The sequence below is a fragment of the Syngnathoides biaculeatus genome, chromosome 3 (genome assembly GCF_019802595.1).
Source record: "Syngnathoides biaculeatus isolate LvHL_M chromosome 3, ASM1980259v1, whole genome shotgun sequence".
Lineage (NCBI taxonomy): Eukaryota > Metazoa > Chordata > Actinopteri > Syngnathiformes > Syngnathidae > Syngnathoides > Syngnathoides biaculeatus.
Window position 1 is genome coordinate 37,800,952 of NC_084642.1, and position 15,620 is coordinate 37,816,571.

General features: G+C 44.2%; 1 protein-coding gene and 1 long non-coding RNA gene across 12 annotated transcripts in view; both read left to right on the plus strand.

Annotated features, from left to right (window-relative positions):
• The first annotated feature begins 245 nt into the window (after window positions 1-245).
• On the plus strand, window positions 246-8,438 carry LOC133498621 (uncharacterized). 2 transcript variants are annotated; one of them, XR_009794373.1, is made up of 4 exons: window positions 246-4,823; window positions 6,082-6,235; window positions 7,304-7,410; window positions 7,905-8,438. It is a non-coding gene; the product is annotated as an uncharacterized LOC133498621 (long non-coding RNA). The 2 variants fall into 2 exon arrangements; XR_009794372.1 differs by having other exon boundaries at window positions 260-6,235.
• Window positions 8,439-11,614: 3,176 nt separating this feature from the next.
• herc1 (HECT and RLD domain containing E3 ubiquitin protein ligase family member 1) overlaps window positions 11,615-15,620 on the plus strand; it is a 219,481-nt gene continuing 215,475 nt past the window's right edge. For 7 of the 10 annotated variants that reach the window (XM_061815705.1, XM_061815713.1, XM_061815711.1 and 4 more), the window contains exon 1: window positions 11,615-11,774. The gene's annotated coding sequence lies outside the window, so the exon portion shown is untranslated. Of the gene's footprint in view, window positions 11,894-12,383; window positions 12,644-15,620 lie in introns of those variants that run through there. The other 3 variants (XM_061815706.1, XM_061815707.1, XM_061815708.1) reach the window with 2 other exon arrangements.

Below are 15,620 nucleotides of genomic sequence, written 5' to 3' on the forward strand. Positions count from 1 at the left end.
ATTTGCTCTTGTTTTGCTTTTAATGCTCTTTTGCTATCTTTAATATTCTTGAAAAATATGATGCAACAAAGACACATTGCGTGCAGTGCAGGAAAGACAGAGACGACGTCAAGGTGCAGCTGTAACATTCTGCCCTCCACACTCGTTAGTCAAAGACATTCCAAACTCACATTTGCTTTAATTGTCACTGTTGCTCACAGTTTCTTTGTTTATTGACTCATGATTGCTTTGTTTGTCACGTTCGCTTACAGTTGCTTTGTTTGTCACGTTTGCTATGTTATGTTGCAGACTGCTCTAAGGAAATAAAAGAGAGGGTTCGTGAGGATGTGGGCAGAATGGGCTGGAGATTGTGAGAGAGACACATCTTGTGTTCTCCTTGCAAGTAGAGGTTCCTTTTGTTTTCCTTCCTCGAAAATCATATTTTAAATATCCTGGGTTGCATGAGTCTGGCTCTCACCACACGGTATCCCTGATTCCGTCACTGACTGCCGTAGGCTGCGTGAACCTGACCAGGGCTCAACATTAACTCACACACCTCTTGGAGGGTACTGCTCCGATTCCTGAGTTCGATGCATCCACTTCAACCACACACTGTCTCTCCGGATCCGTTGAGGTAGACGAACACATTCTTGTTCAGTCTCTCCCGTAGCACGTCATTAGTAAAATTCTGAACAACCACAGGCACATTAGTCAGGCCAAACGGCATCACCAGGTACTCGTAGTGGCCTGTTGGTGTATAAAAGGCAGTCGTCCACTCATCCCCCTCTCTGATGCGTACCAAATGGTACGCATGCCGTAGATCCAACTTGGTGAAGTTCGGGGCCCCTTGTAGCAACTCAAATGTGGTGGCGATTAGGGGAAGAGGGTACCTGTTCCTGGTGGTGATGTTGTTAGGTCCCTGATAATCTTGACGAAGAAAAATCCCACTCCAGCAGGCGACGATGATGGTCAGATGAGACCCGCCACCAGCGACTCCTCCATGTACTTTTTCATAGCTTGGTGGTCCGGTCCCGTCAACGAAAAGAGCCTCCCTCGAGGGGGTGAGGTTCCGGGCAAAAACTCGATAGCAAAATCGTACGGGCGATGCGGCAGAGGGACGTGGCCTTTGCCTCCGAAAATACTTCTTTAAGATCCCAATAACAAGACGGAACTGCTACTTGAATTCAGGGAGGTAGCCAATTCCACCGCAATGAGGTGACTGCGGATTTGCAGTGAAAGTCCTTGGAAAAAGGCGTCGAGAAGCGCCTCTTCGTTCTGTCGACTCTGAGCTGCTCTGATGCGAAACTCGATTGCATAATCTGCCACACGACGCTTCCCCTGTCGAAGTGTGATCAACGTAGCCGCTGCCTCGTGTCCCGGCAATGCGTACTGGAAGACTTGCATCATGGCACATATGAAGGAGGTCCAGGAGCGGCATGTTTCAGAGTTTTTGGAAAAGTGTTCGGGCCGGTAGAGAGGAGTGTACCCAAACCGCTGAAACTCCGCGACTGGTGAGGTGGCAGGAGCGACCTGGACTGGGGTAGAAGCTGTGGCGGGTGCCGTCGAAACGACATTAGCGGCGCTAGCCTGAGATGCTAGCCATGGCTCTAATCTGGCACAGAACTCGGGAAGTCTTTGGTTGGTAACCTGACAAGCAGTCGTTAAGCTTACTGGGTTGGTCGGAGCGCAGGCAGAGGTCGATACACCGGGATTCAGGATCAGAAAGAATGAAATGCTGGAACAAGCCATGGAAGGCAACGATCTGGCAAAGCTGGATCCTATAAGTAGTAGGGTTCATTCTCACCAATGAAGCACAGGTGTGCACCTCCTAATTAACACAGGTGTGTAGGGGAACTGCACAGCCAAGGCTGGGATTGGCAGGACCATGACACAAAACTGCAAAACATATTTATTTAAGTATTTTGAGGATTCTTTATGTGTAAATGTACGTTTGTGTGCCTTGCATAACCGCATGAGCCAATATTGCACAACACAACATACTTAAATGAATATTTTCTGCTTTCTGAGCTCACGTTGATGATCACTAAACACCATACGAATGAAAATGCACACATGGGCTATGTCACTCACGTCAGTGGATTTGTCCAACTGCAATGAGAAACACTCACAATCACCGATGTCCTTTCACACATCAGCCATGGCTTCACAGCACCGTGAAACTGTACTCCTTGATAGCTGCAGAGATTTTATTGAAGATAATATTTCCACCTTATTTTTAAAAGATCAGAACAATGAGTCGGCTATACTTCTTTTACCATCTCTCCATCTTGGAAGGACTTCTTGTTATTAACAGTGTTGTGACGAATTTGGAACGATGCTTCTGTGACTGCTGTGCGGCCAGTTGGGATTTTACTTCGTTCACTTTTCTCATTCCCAGCTTGCTTTTCGGTGGAATGTCGGTGTCGTATTTTCCATAAACAATTTGAAAATGCTGCTACACATTTTACTTTACTGGCAGGTGAGGGAAACGTGCTTCAAAAATGACATAGTGAAAAAAAAAGTCCGCCTCCCTCTCCAAGTGAAAGATCCTTTTTTGTCTTCTTCTTTGCTCCAGCATCCATACTCATGTTTGATAATATTTCTTTACTTTAAGAAAAAAACGAGGGCTTAAAATAGGGGGGATCTCGTTGACTAGCGTAAATATGGCTGACGTCTTTTTTTTTTTGGCACACTGTCGTGATCGACCAGAATTGCCCAGTCAATCGCGATCGACACATTGAGTACCCCTGATCTAGCCTATATTCTACTATAACTAATACTAATCCTTCCTCGACCAAAGCACAAGGCGGCCATTACGCCGGAGGAGAAGGTAGCTCATTGGTATGTTCATTCGAGCTCCAGCGAAGCAGAAACTTGGATGTTAGGTTGTTGTTGTCAGGTTGTTTCATCCGATGTTGGCCGTGAATTATAAAAATTATCGACTCGGACACATTTTTTTAATAAATGCAAAATTATGATATTTCTGTGAAAATTTCCACTTGCCCGGTTGGGCAATCATGCCGTATATTTACTTGCCCGAAGATGCTTTTCGGGCAAATTGGGCAAAGTCCAAGTGTCATCCCTATAAACATTCAAAAATAGATATTGTAATGAAAAATACATATAACATTATTCACTTCAATGTCTATACGAAAAAAGAAATATGAGCGGAGAGCGCATCATCCATGCACAAAGTGGCAGAAGCTCTTCCTTTAAAATAACCCCTACTCCATTTCTCTACCCATTTCCGTTTTACGACGGATGCACGTCCTGACACAACCCTCTGCATTCATCTGGGATTGGGACCGGCCGACAGATTGCACTGGGTTGTCCCCCCATAGGGCTGCATTTGTATCACTAATGCGTGTAATCTGGGGAAATTAAGAGATGCAGAAGGAGACACGGGAGGTACCGAGCCCCTGAGTGGCCATTAGAAAGTAAAAACCCCAATGAAACATTTGTTAATTCATGGCCACGAAATACTAAAACATGGGAATTATTACATTATTTTGTAAGCACGATTTAGCAACTGTATTGTATTTTTTTCCTTGAATGGTCACTCAGAGGCTGTAAGGCTGCATGTGTGCTTCCATGAGTGACAGCGTGTGGGTTGAGTAGGTCTGTGGCGTTACTCCATCCACACCATGCACCTGTTACACAACAAATGGAGCCCGTTATTTAAGGGAATTAATTTTACTTCGTTGGCGCTAAAAACATCTACTGGCAGATGGATGCGCTGTGTCATGACCCTGTCCTGGCCGTACTGGTCCCCGAGGTGGCATGCACCTACCACACTCGGTGGAGGCGCACACCTGTGCCTCGTCTCCAGTAATTATGTCCCAGTTATATAGAACCACAAGTAAGGTCTGGCCTTTGCCAGATCGTTGCGTAATGCCTCGTTCCCGCACTCTCGTAATCCCGTTCCAGATCTCCTGTGTACCGAGTCCTGCCTGCCCATTGACCTGCCTCCTACGCCTGACGTTCTTGTTACTGCTGCTCCCGTTGACTGCCTGCCTGATCCCCGACACTGGACCGAAAAAACACTTTTCCCGGACTGCCTCTGCGTCTCCCGAGTCGTGCATTCGGGTCCAACCCCGTGTTCTGGTCGTGACAGAATGATCTGGCCCAAAACATGGACCCTGCCGACTCAGCTGCGTTCCCCCAGTCCCTGCAGCTCCAGGGCAGACGTATCGCCAAGCAGGAAGCCACTCTCCAGGCAATTAATCACCAGTTACGGGAGATGTGTGTTCGGCTGGACGCATGCTTTGTGTCCATGTCCAGCCCAGCCGACGCCAGTCCGCCGACAGGCGCCGCCACTCCGCGCCCAAGTCTGTCCGCACCCGCTCCCCTGCCAGTCGCAGAAGTCCAGCAGACTGTGTGTACGCCACTCTCCCGACCCGAGCGGTTCTCCGGAGAGACGGGTAACATTAAACCCTTCCTCGCCCAATATGATCTCCATTTTGAGTTGCAGCCCTCCGCCTTCCCCACTGACCACTCCCATATAGCATTTGTGTTATCCCAGCTGACAGGGAGAGCAGAGGCCTGGGCACCAGCTGAATGGAGCTGCGGTTCTGAAACCTGCCGCTCCTGGACCTCCTTTGTGTGTGCAATGACGCAGGTGTTCCAATACATTCCTTCCGTGCTGCAGAAGCTATTACGGCACGATCTGTATGGGAAGGTAGAGAAGTGCGAATTCCACTAACCTTCCGTTTCGTTCCAGGGTTTTATCCTGGCGGAGGGGGAAATCCGTACGGATCCCGGCTAGGGTGAGGTCGTCCTTCAGTGGCCCAGTCCCACGAATCGCAAAGAGGTTCAGAGATTCATTGCATTTGCCAGCTTTTATCGTAAGTTTATTCTGAATTATAGCTCCATAGCTGCCCCTTTGTATGCACTCACCTCTCCCCGCAGTGCCTTCTACTGGTATCCGGCCTGCCAGGCGGCTTTCAGCAAGCTCAAGGCTGGCTTCACGTGAGCCCTCGTCCTCATCCTAGCTGACCCTTATAGGCAGTTTATCGTCGAGGTGGATGCATCAGATTCCGGAACAGGGCCGGTCATCTCTCAGAAGAGTCCTGGGGATGGGAGACAACACCCCTGCGCTTTCCTCTCCAAGATCCTGACTCCGGCTGAACGGAACTATGATATCGGAGACCGGGAGTTGCTCGCCATGAAGACGGCCATGGCGGAGTGGAGACATTGGTTGGAGGGGACTGCAGTCCCTTTCCTAGTCCTGACAGACCATAAAAACCTTGAATATCTAAAAACCGCCAAGAGGCTGAACGCCCAGCAAGCTGGGTGGTCCTTCTTTTTCACTAGGTTCCACTTCACTATGTCCTAACGGCTGGGGTCCAAAAATAGGAAACCTGATGCGCTGTCGCGCATATACGAGGGGGAGAGGTGCAAACCCAATCATGCCCTGATTCTTCTGGACACCTGCTTCGTGTTGACCTTCACTTGGGAAATTGAGGCCCAAGTGAAAGAAGCACTTAAAGACTCCTCCAGTCCAGCAGGTTGCCCTCCCAACGGACTGTATGTTGTGCCTCCTCTGAGGGGGAAGGTGATTGAATGGGCCCACACAATCCACACCGTGTGTCACCCGGGCATTGCCAAGACGCGGTCGGTGGTTGAACAGTGCTTTTGGTTGCATAACATAAAAAAAGACGTACGACAATATGTCAATGCGTGCCGAGGTTGCACTGCCAACAAACCCTCCCGGCTTCATCCGCTTCCTCGATGTCCATGGTCCCACATCTCCCTAGATTTCATGACCGGTCTTCCACCTTCACAAGGTCAAACCACCGTGCTTTCAATAGTGGATCGCGTTTCAAAAATTGTTCACTTCATCCCGCTGCCTAAAATCAACAAAAAAAAACCTAAATTTAAGGCAGTTCCTCCTGGTGAAGGTTGGTGTCCTAACACAACCTTTTCAAAAGTCACAGCCAAAGTTCTATCAAACAAGTTGTTCTATACAAATTCTATAGAATTCTATAGGTTTCTATAGAATTTCTCTAGAATTTTTTTTTTTTAGCAGGGGGAGATCTCCTTTCCAATGCATGCTTCCATCTTTTTAATTGTTCCTTCACCAGCTCCCTGCTTTCACTGCAGATAACAATGTCATCTGCGAACATTATGGTCCAAGGGGATTCCAGTCTAACCTCAGCTGTCAGCCTATTCATTACCGCAGCACTGAAGAAGGGCCTCAGAGCTGATCTCAGAAGCAGTTCCACCTCTGCCTTAAAATTCTTCTGTCACACCTATGGTACACCTCACCACTGTTTTGTTGCCTTCATACATGTCCTGTGCGATTGTAACAAATTTCTCCGCCACACTAGAATTATGCATGCAGTCCCACAGTTCCTCTCTTGGTACTCTGTCAGAAGCTTTCTCTAGATCCACTAAGACACAACGTAAAAAACCTTGAATGCACATTCATATTTTATTTTATTTTATAACTAAATGAGAAGTGGATGGGGAAAAGATAATGATGTAGGCTGTTTAAGCAGGTCCATTGTTAGAGCAGGGTGATGGCCTAGAAATACTGTATTAACTGCTAAAGCACCATCAGTGTGCCTGTCATCTTTTAAACCTGGTGAGTAATTGAGTTTATGCATTGAGTGCAAATGGTAATCCAAGAGGTCACCTGCAAGTTTGAACAAGTATCCTCCTTTGATTATACAGGGAGTCCTTTGGTTAGGAACGAGTTCCGTTCCTATGCTGGTAATGTAACTCAAATTTCGTTGCAAGTCGGATTCCACCATTAGTGTCAGAATCTATGCCAAATACTTTGTATATATAGAAAAAAAAACAAATACGTACATTGAAATAAAAAAATAAGATGCTATACCTACCATTACTGCTCAGAGGTGGATGGAGAAGAAGAAGGGGAGGCTGTGCTTAGCTACTGTGAAGGAATCTGGTCCGCAATCCATAACTTAAGTATCCTCTCCATCTCGACAAGTATCAAAGAACCTTATTTTGTGATCACTGTATCCAACGTAGGAACGGAATCTTTTAAATGCGCTAAAATATGGGCTTTGTCTTTAATAATTGTTAACACGGTCGCCTGACTGAAGCCTAGCTCTATACAGCTATTCATCAGTGTCTGTCCTTTCTCTGATCCTTTTATGATCTTCAGTGAAAAAAGTGAAAATACGCCCGGTGCACAAACACTATACACATTAGCTGTACAAAATGGCAGACTGGGGATGGACGTTGTAAAGTCGAAATGTTGTAGGTTGAGACCATTTTAACCCAAGGACTCCCTGTACCAGTTGACATCAAAACAGCAAATAAAGACAGGGATTACATTAAGATGTCATGCTCATAGGTTGCAAAGTGACAGGTTCTCTGGAACAAGACGAGCAGATCCACCGCAGCTGCAGAGATCATTGAGGAACATTGCACACTCCAGCTCCTGAGGCCTGGTGAAACAAGGTACACTTTGCATTTTGAGACGTTTCAACTCCTTGCATATGTTTCGGATGTACGGCAATATACAAATATAATTATACGGTTTTTTTTTTCATCGTTACAAGGCGGAACTCTCTTTTAGGCAATTGAGAGGATTGCACAGATTGAGAGGGAACATGGAGAAGCAGTCATTGCAGCAATCTGCAGTGCACTAAAGACTGCTATGTAATTTTCCGCTGTATTGCCACCTATCTATTAGGTTGGCTGGTGTGAGGAAACATGTAGGAAATAATGTTTCACCTGAAAAGGCGATACATTTTGTGTTTCCTGCTGTTCATCTATGAAAATTTTAAAAGGTTGTTGTGTTATTTTTTAGAGTTAAGAAGTAAAACTAGGTATAATGTGCTTGTAAAGAACACAACATTAACTGCCTGTCTTGGATAGTAAATCCCATATTCCCTTGTTTCCCCACCCTTCTTGCTTTTCTTTCCCCTTCTCTTGTATGCATCACATGATAGGCCTTGACGACTACATTAAAGCTCACCTGAAGGAGCAGACTAGTGCAGCCAAATCAAGCAACTCTCTGTCATTGTCGGAGGAGGACATCTTCCCCAGTAGTCAAGTGGAAAGATCAATGGGACGGTAAACCCAAGCAACTACTTCCATGGACATCCTGAAATGATTTGCATCTATGTGCCACCTGTATCTTCAGCTCAACACACCACTGCCTGCCTCACTCAGCTGCCTGTGAGAGGTTTTTCAGCACAGCGGGGATGATTTTTTTAGACCCAAGAGGGCTAAGATTACTCTCTGAGAATTTGGAAAACATGCTTCTCTTGAAGCTCAACTAAATGGTGTGTTAGATTTATCTAAATTTTAGACTTGCATAAGAAGGATGGAGTAATAGTTTTAAAAAAGTTGTTACTGTTCAAAGCAGCACAAGAACCCTGGCTTAATGTCTGCATTTGTGTCTTTTATTTCTCATTTAATTTATTTAGCAGCATCACAATTACTTGAGTAGCTTTCCCCACTTTCCATTATTTTCCTATTTTGTAGCCCCTTCTCAGTTGATTGATTGTTGCCTGATGTGCAATGTAAAATGTGGAATAAAGTTGACTGATAAGAATTGACCTATGAGCATGATTTGTGAGGCCACGGTTGAGGAGCCAAACCTTTTGTAAAATTTAATGATTAGATTTGTAAGCCTTGGACACATCATACTTCAAGCATACAATACAAACGCAAAATCATTTTAGTGCAATACAGTGTGTGCGTGCATGTATGGGTGCGTGTGTGTGTGTGATAACAGTGATGGATTAGCTTCCATACAAATTGTCTTAGGTTTAATCGCTTTCTTAGCTATTAGTATCATGCGATAGAAATACTTTTTATTTCTAAAAATACTTATGAGTACATTTCAGAGCCTGTACTTTTTACTTTTACTTGAATACATATTTGGATCAGTACTATTTATTTTTACTTAAAGCCCAAGTGACATGGCTATAAACATTCTAAAATAGATACTGTAATGAAAAATACCTATAACGTTCACTTCAATGTTTATACGAAAAAATAAATGAGCGGAGAGCGTGTCATCCATGTGGAAAGTTGCAGAAGTCTCACTCCATATGAAGGTGGTAGCCATATTGCCTGCAACGTCATCAGCAGACATCACACTGGGACATTTGCCATTGAAAACACGCAGTGGCACCTGCTATGGAAGAGGAACAACAGAGATTTTTGGATTTTTCCGACGTCCATTCTGACATGGGAACTCTTTTCGAATTAGAGAACATCTCAGGATCGAGTGAAGTGACCGGGGCATTATTACCCTATCGTTTCGAGCAATATTTAGATGAGCGGCGCCAGATGAGACACACTGGCCGAAGCCGTGATCGGCGGACACAGTGCGCCGACGCGCACATCAACACATTGAGCACCCCTGACTTATGTATGCGGATCTTTTGTTACATTCTGAGAGGATTACGTCCCACCTAACTATTATTTTTTTTTAGTAGCTCTATACACACCTACCTGGCATTTGGAATCCACGAAGCCCTCGTCCTTTGCACCTGTGCAATCCATTTTTCACGACGAACCGTGTCTTTTGGAAACATATGAAGAGTAAATCCATTCTCCCGAGTTTTCGAACAATGTCCAGCAATACAACAAGCCAGCATTTTGGCTAACACGAAGGGACAAAGAGCTACCTTCCTGCAGGTAAAACCGGTATAAAAACACGAGGCCACCTGACTGGGCTTCTGCTGATAATGTCACTTCCTGCTTCTTCTCCAAGATAAATCCCTCGAGAGAATTTTCACGGTGGGAGTTCCAAAAAGCCATATACATTAAAATCGTGTTTTGTGGTGAAAAAATGGATGGGCCCATTTTGGCTGCCTTTTTTCCCCTTAAAAATATACTAAAAATCATGTTTTTACATCAATGGATCTTTAAGTTTTAATTAGGAGGGTGATTCAATAAATAAGGTGAATTTTTCATGATAAGGACTGCTTATACAGATAGAAGCTCAATTATTTTTACATTTCTGTTTTGCTTATTTTTCATATAGATTTAGTTTCTTTTGCAGGGTTAGGGTTTAGGGTTAAAAAAAATGTTTTTTTTTAGAGCTTTGCCGATTAAAAAAGATGGCAGACTAAGAAGCATGCTCCAGGATTGAACAGCAGTGATCAAATTTTGGGTTGCTGAAGGGTGCAAACCAGTTGAAATTCATAGAATGTCAACGTTGGACGGTGCCACATGTTTCATCCGAAAAAATGTCTACAAGTGGGTGAAATTGTTTCAAGAAAGACGGAGCAGTGTTGAGGATGAAGACAGGCCTGGGAGGCTTACAGAAGTGAGGTCTCCTGAGGTGATTGAATCAATGACCTCATTCAATCTGACAGAAGGATGACAATGGATGAAATGGCAAGGAGTTTGAGCTTATCTGTTGGAACACCACATAAAATTGTCCATGATGATCTTGGCTACTCGAATGTCAGCTGCTGGTGGCTGCCAAAGATGCTTACTAAAGAGCACAAACAGCGGAGGGTCAAGTTGTCTCAGCAGTGTCTCTCTCGCTATGAGAAAGATACTGATGAGTATCTGAAAAAGGTGGTCACATGTGACGAGACATGGGTTTGCTTTTGTTTTTGTTTTTTTTTTGTATTTGTGGCTGCATGTCTTGGTCACATTGTTTTTGTTTTTTTTGTATTTGTGGCTGCATGTCTTGGTCACATGGGTGACGAGAGGGACGTAGCTGTCAACTGTAGGGGAATATACCTGTCCGACCTGGCAGGCCCAAACATATTGTGATGGTCTGCTAGGAACATCTGCTAGAATCCTGTCAGAAGGCGTTTCAGGTTCCACTTCTGCTAGAACTTCACCTACGTCTAGGATGGGGGTGGTGGTCGAAACATTGAGTCTGACTGGACCATGTTCCTTGCGTTGATTGCCGAGGCACCTGGCTGGAGCGCTACGTTCTGACCCTCACCTATGGTCACAAGCTGTGGGTCGTGACCCAAAGAAGAAGATCCCAGATACGAGTGTCCGAAATTAGTTTCCTTCACAGGGTGTCCGAGTTCTCCATTATAGGGTGACAACCTCGGTCATCTGGAAGGGGCTCAGAGTAGAGCCGCTGCTTCTTCGCATTGAGAGGAGACAAATTAGTTGAATGAGACACACCCCAGGTGAGGTGTTCTGGGCATTTCCCACTAGGAGGATACCCCGGGGATGACCCAAGATACGCTGGAGAGGTGAAAGTGCATTTGCAATTGGAAGTCTGGGTTTCCTTGCTAAAGCTATTGCCCCCACTGCTTGACCTCATATAAGCAAAAGAAAATGAAAGGATGGATGTTGAGCGTTGTTTTTAAAAGGAAAAGCAACATTTTTCAAATGTATTTTCTTGAGCAAAAATATACATAAAATCAACTTGTTAGTGAAATGTGATTTATTAAGACTCATACCTCCCATAATGTTAAAGTTTGTGTATGTAATGTTTTAAACTTTTTAGGCGCAATTTATTGAAAACATGATTTTATGTCAATAATGATGGTGGTACTTGAAGAGATAACTTTTTTTCAGGTGGTAGTTGGTGTAAAAAATGGGAACAACTGATCTAAACAATTTAATGATGATCAAAATAGATTTTAAATTGATGACCTGTTAGCTTTGAATTAATCGATTAATTGTGACACCTCTAATGATATGCTATTTTTTACTGTTAACCAAGGGGTCCCAGTTAAGGGAGAGGGTGAGATGGCGAGACAGACTTGGGGTCATCCCAGCCATGGGCAAGGCTGAGTGGCTGAACGTGAGCTGTCTCCTGCTTCACACACATTGCAGCGTAACGGACGGCATGGAACTGAGTGTGCGGCCCCGTCTCTGTTCTTGTAAGCGTTTTTAAGCCGACGGAATTTGTTAAGAGTATTTTTTTCATAGTGACACTAAGAAGTAGTGTCACAATCCCAAGGTAACACAACGTAGCGGAGGCCTTTGACCGTTGTTAGTGGTAAGCGAGCATTTAATCATCTCTGCTAGCTGTTAAGCGAAGCAAACAAGCTAACCTGCTATGAGACAGCAGAAAGCACAGCTAATATGATAATTGCCGTTATCATTTATTAGAACCGTGGGCGGTTTTTTTGGACATAACGTAGGGCATTGTACACCTTGTCATATACTATCCTCTCGTCATACCTGCACACAAGGGTGTTGGCTACCTTTCTGTTCGCTTTTGCGGTGCTAGCTCAGTGACGTGAGGAAATGTTAGCTAACATTTTAGTCATCTTCCTGGGACACTTTTTCGTAACAAGTTGGAAGCTTGACATTTCTCGCGTTATGACATCCACGAGTTGCTCGTATTTACGTGTCCCGTGTTTATGAAGTTGTTTGTCATGAAGAATATCCTTGAGTAGAATACAACAAGCAAGTCAGTAGCCTTCTCTGACAAAACCTCTCTCGCTGTTTATTCGTAGCACGAAATAGGTGTGTGACGTCTTTAAAAACGTTAGACCTGAGCTAACAACATAAGGGGGGAAATGTTCGAGTTGTAGCATGACCCATTGCTACTGTTGACTCCTCGGCTTGCAGGGAGCCAATGGTATACATAAGTACCGCCATACGACACTCAAACTGAAGCCTAAACTCAAACGCAGCAAAGCTGTAGCATTGTCTGGAATTCACCAGCGTTTCAACACCAGAGGAGTCCCTTAAAGCAACTCCAACACGTTGACAGTATTTTGAGTACGGTATAGTCCAAAAGGTAATGTTAAGTCTGCTGGATTGTTTTACCTAGATCACTACTTGTGTGGTTGGCTTCTACTGAGCCAAAACTATCACTTTAAGAATAGAGAAGCCAAAAGTAAAGAACGCAAGGGAGATTCAATTGTGGGCTCTTCACGAAAGTATGCATCATTATCTATATGATACGAGCATTTCTCTTAAGGTTTTTCTGTTGTGAATTGTACTTCTGGATTACAGTATAGAGCCCTCTACTGTAGATGAAAATGCGCTCTCAATGTAGATACACGAGTTGTTAAAGTCAAGGCGTTGTTGGCGTTGAACAACTAAAAGGGAAAATGACTTGGAAAATTCAGTGGGGAATATTAAACAAACATCAACTATTTAGCTTTGAACTGCTTTTCTGGTTTCTTTTTTTGTCTTTTTCACTTACGGAATCACAGGACGTATTTTTATGTATACACACAGATTGTTGCTTTTAAATGTTCCACAAAATCAACGGTCCATTTTCATTTAGATTCACACAATAACCCAAGAACACTGCGTCTGTCCGTTACATATATAGCCCAGTCTGAATCACTGTATGCACAAACGCTAAAAATGTATGGTTTGTATAATTTCAAACAAATGACCTTATCTAGAAGAAAATGTGTTCAAATATACCATAAAGAGCATAACCTTTTTGATGTTTTCACCAAAAAATGTGTTTATGAATTAAAGTCCGCAAACTTTGACCTAGATTCCCGTGTCTGAATAACGTGCATGGCAGTCCTCTAACGTCACTACAGGTAAACACATCGTACTGCAGATAGCTTCTCATACAAGCACAGGCAGATCCATTGCTCTACAATGAACGGCTGCTGGGTGGTCGCGTACATATTTACGAAATACATGATGTTTGCATGATTTTAAAACAAGACTGAAAACTTCGTATCTACATTCAGGATATCGAAGCCTTTGCTATTTATCAGTTCATGACTAACTAAACCAAACAAGAACTTCAGAAATGCTTACCAGTCTTTGTTTCCAACATGAGGCATATCCTGCTCCCTGCGTGCTCTGCACTTTCTTCATGGCCAGCTATTTTGTCTGCATTTGAACGTGTATGCTGTCTAACTGGCTCAAATTGATAACCATTAACGCCTTTGTAAAGCTCGTATTCTTCACCGTCTTCGTGGGACCCTTCAGAATAGTGTTCATCGCTCGAAATATTGGAAAATTCATCGTTGTCCTGACAATGTGTTCCAATGCCCGGCATTGTCACCGGGTCTGACGTCAAGTTACTACTCGCCTGTTTCCGCTTCATTTCCATCTTTTTCTGCCGAATCCAGCAATGTGCAATGATTTTTTTGCCAATAATCGAAAAATAAAAACGTTTCCTTCATAACGAATTCCAGATTCGAATTCTGCATAAAAAACTATAATATTAGCAAAAAGGTGCATTGAGGATTGATTGATTAGCCGCTGTGCCCCACACGTAGGAGGTAACCAAGAGTTGAAAGAGAAATTCTGCAAGGAACTAGACGAAGTAGTTCTGAGCATCAGTGAGAGAGAGAGAGATAGAGAGAGAGAGTGAGTTGTCATTGGTGCATATTTCAATGGACATGTTGGCGGAGGAAATGGGCAATGGAGAAGTGATGGGTAACTACGACATTAAGCAAAGGAAGTTTGAGGGTCAGATGGTGGTGGACTTCGCAAAAAGGATGGAATTGGCAGTGGTGGACACTTATTTTCAGAAGAGACAGGAACATAGAGTGACCTACAAGAGCAGAGGTAGAAGCACACAGGTAGATTATATTTTGTGCAGACAATGTAATCTGAAGGAGGTTACTGATTGAAAGGTAGTGGTGGGCGAGAGTGGAGCTCGACAATATAGGATGCTGGTGTGTGGGATGACTTTGGTAGTGGGTTGGAAGATTAAAAAGACAAAGGTAGAGCAGAGAATCAGGTGGTGGAAGTTAAGAAATGAAGAATGTTATGAGGCCTTTCGGAAAGAGGTGAGACAGGCTCTAGAAGAGCTCCCGGAAGACTGGAATACTGCCTGCCAAGGTACTCAGAGAGGCAGACAGGAGAGTACTTGTGGTGCCTTCTGGTAGGAAAGGGGAGAAGGTGACTTGGTGGTGGCAGCCCAAAATACAGGAAGTCATCCAAGGAAAGAGATTGGCGAAGAAGTTGGACTGGGAGAGACGGAAGGAATACATTGAGATGTGACGTAGGGCAAAGGCTAAACAAGAGGCATATGATGACATGTGTTTATTGAAAGGATCGGTGCTGGTCGGCGCTCAGGAGACAAAGACCACACTCAACAAATGACCAACGTTCCCAAATGCTATTTAGCCTCAATAACTGGCATATTTATTTCGACCAAATGCAAGTTCTCAAAACACAGTTGACATTGCATGAAATCAATCATATGAGCCCCTTACCTATGCCGAGAAGGTGGAGAGCCGATCACCCAGGTTGAGGTCCGCTTGTCAACCAGCTGGGCGTCCGTACAAAACCCGCAGCAGACTCTACCTGTTTGTACTCTGGATCTCTCTATTATACTTTTCAGTTGCGTGCGAGAGAAAGGGCGGGTGGCCTACCCGTCCCACCTGGCGCCGCAATGTTTGTTTCCCGATTTACTATTGACACCTAAGTGTGTCCTTCAGGCTCTGAGAAACATCTTACGCAGCCATAACTGTCAAGACATCCCACAACAATGTTCGTCTTTGATATGCATGTGAACAAGATAGTGAAACGGTCACGACGTCTTGACCAGAAAAACAAGTGAGTGATGCAAAAAACAAGTTAGTGAAAAACAAGTGAGGGAAAAACAACTTATATAACCATGGTTGCACCATACATTCGGGTATTCAACGGTTATGGGAAGCATCACTAATTAACACTCCTCTCAACATGTACACCAAGTTGTATACAAAAGAAGGAGAAAAGGATCTCTACAGATTGACCAGACAGAGGGATAGAGATGGGAAGGATGTGCATCAAGTAAAGGTGAT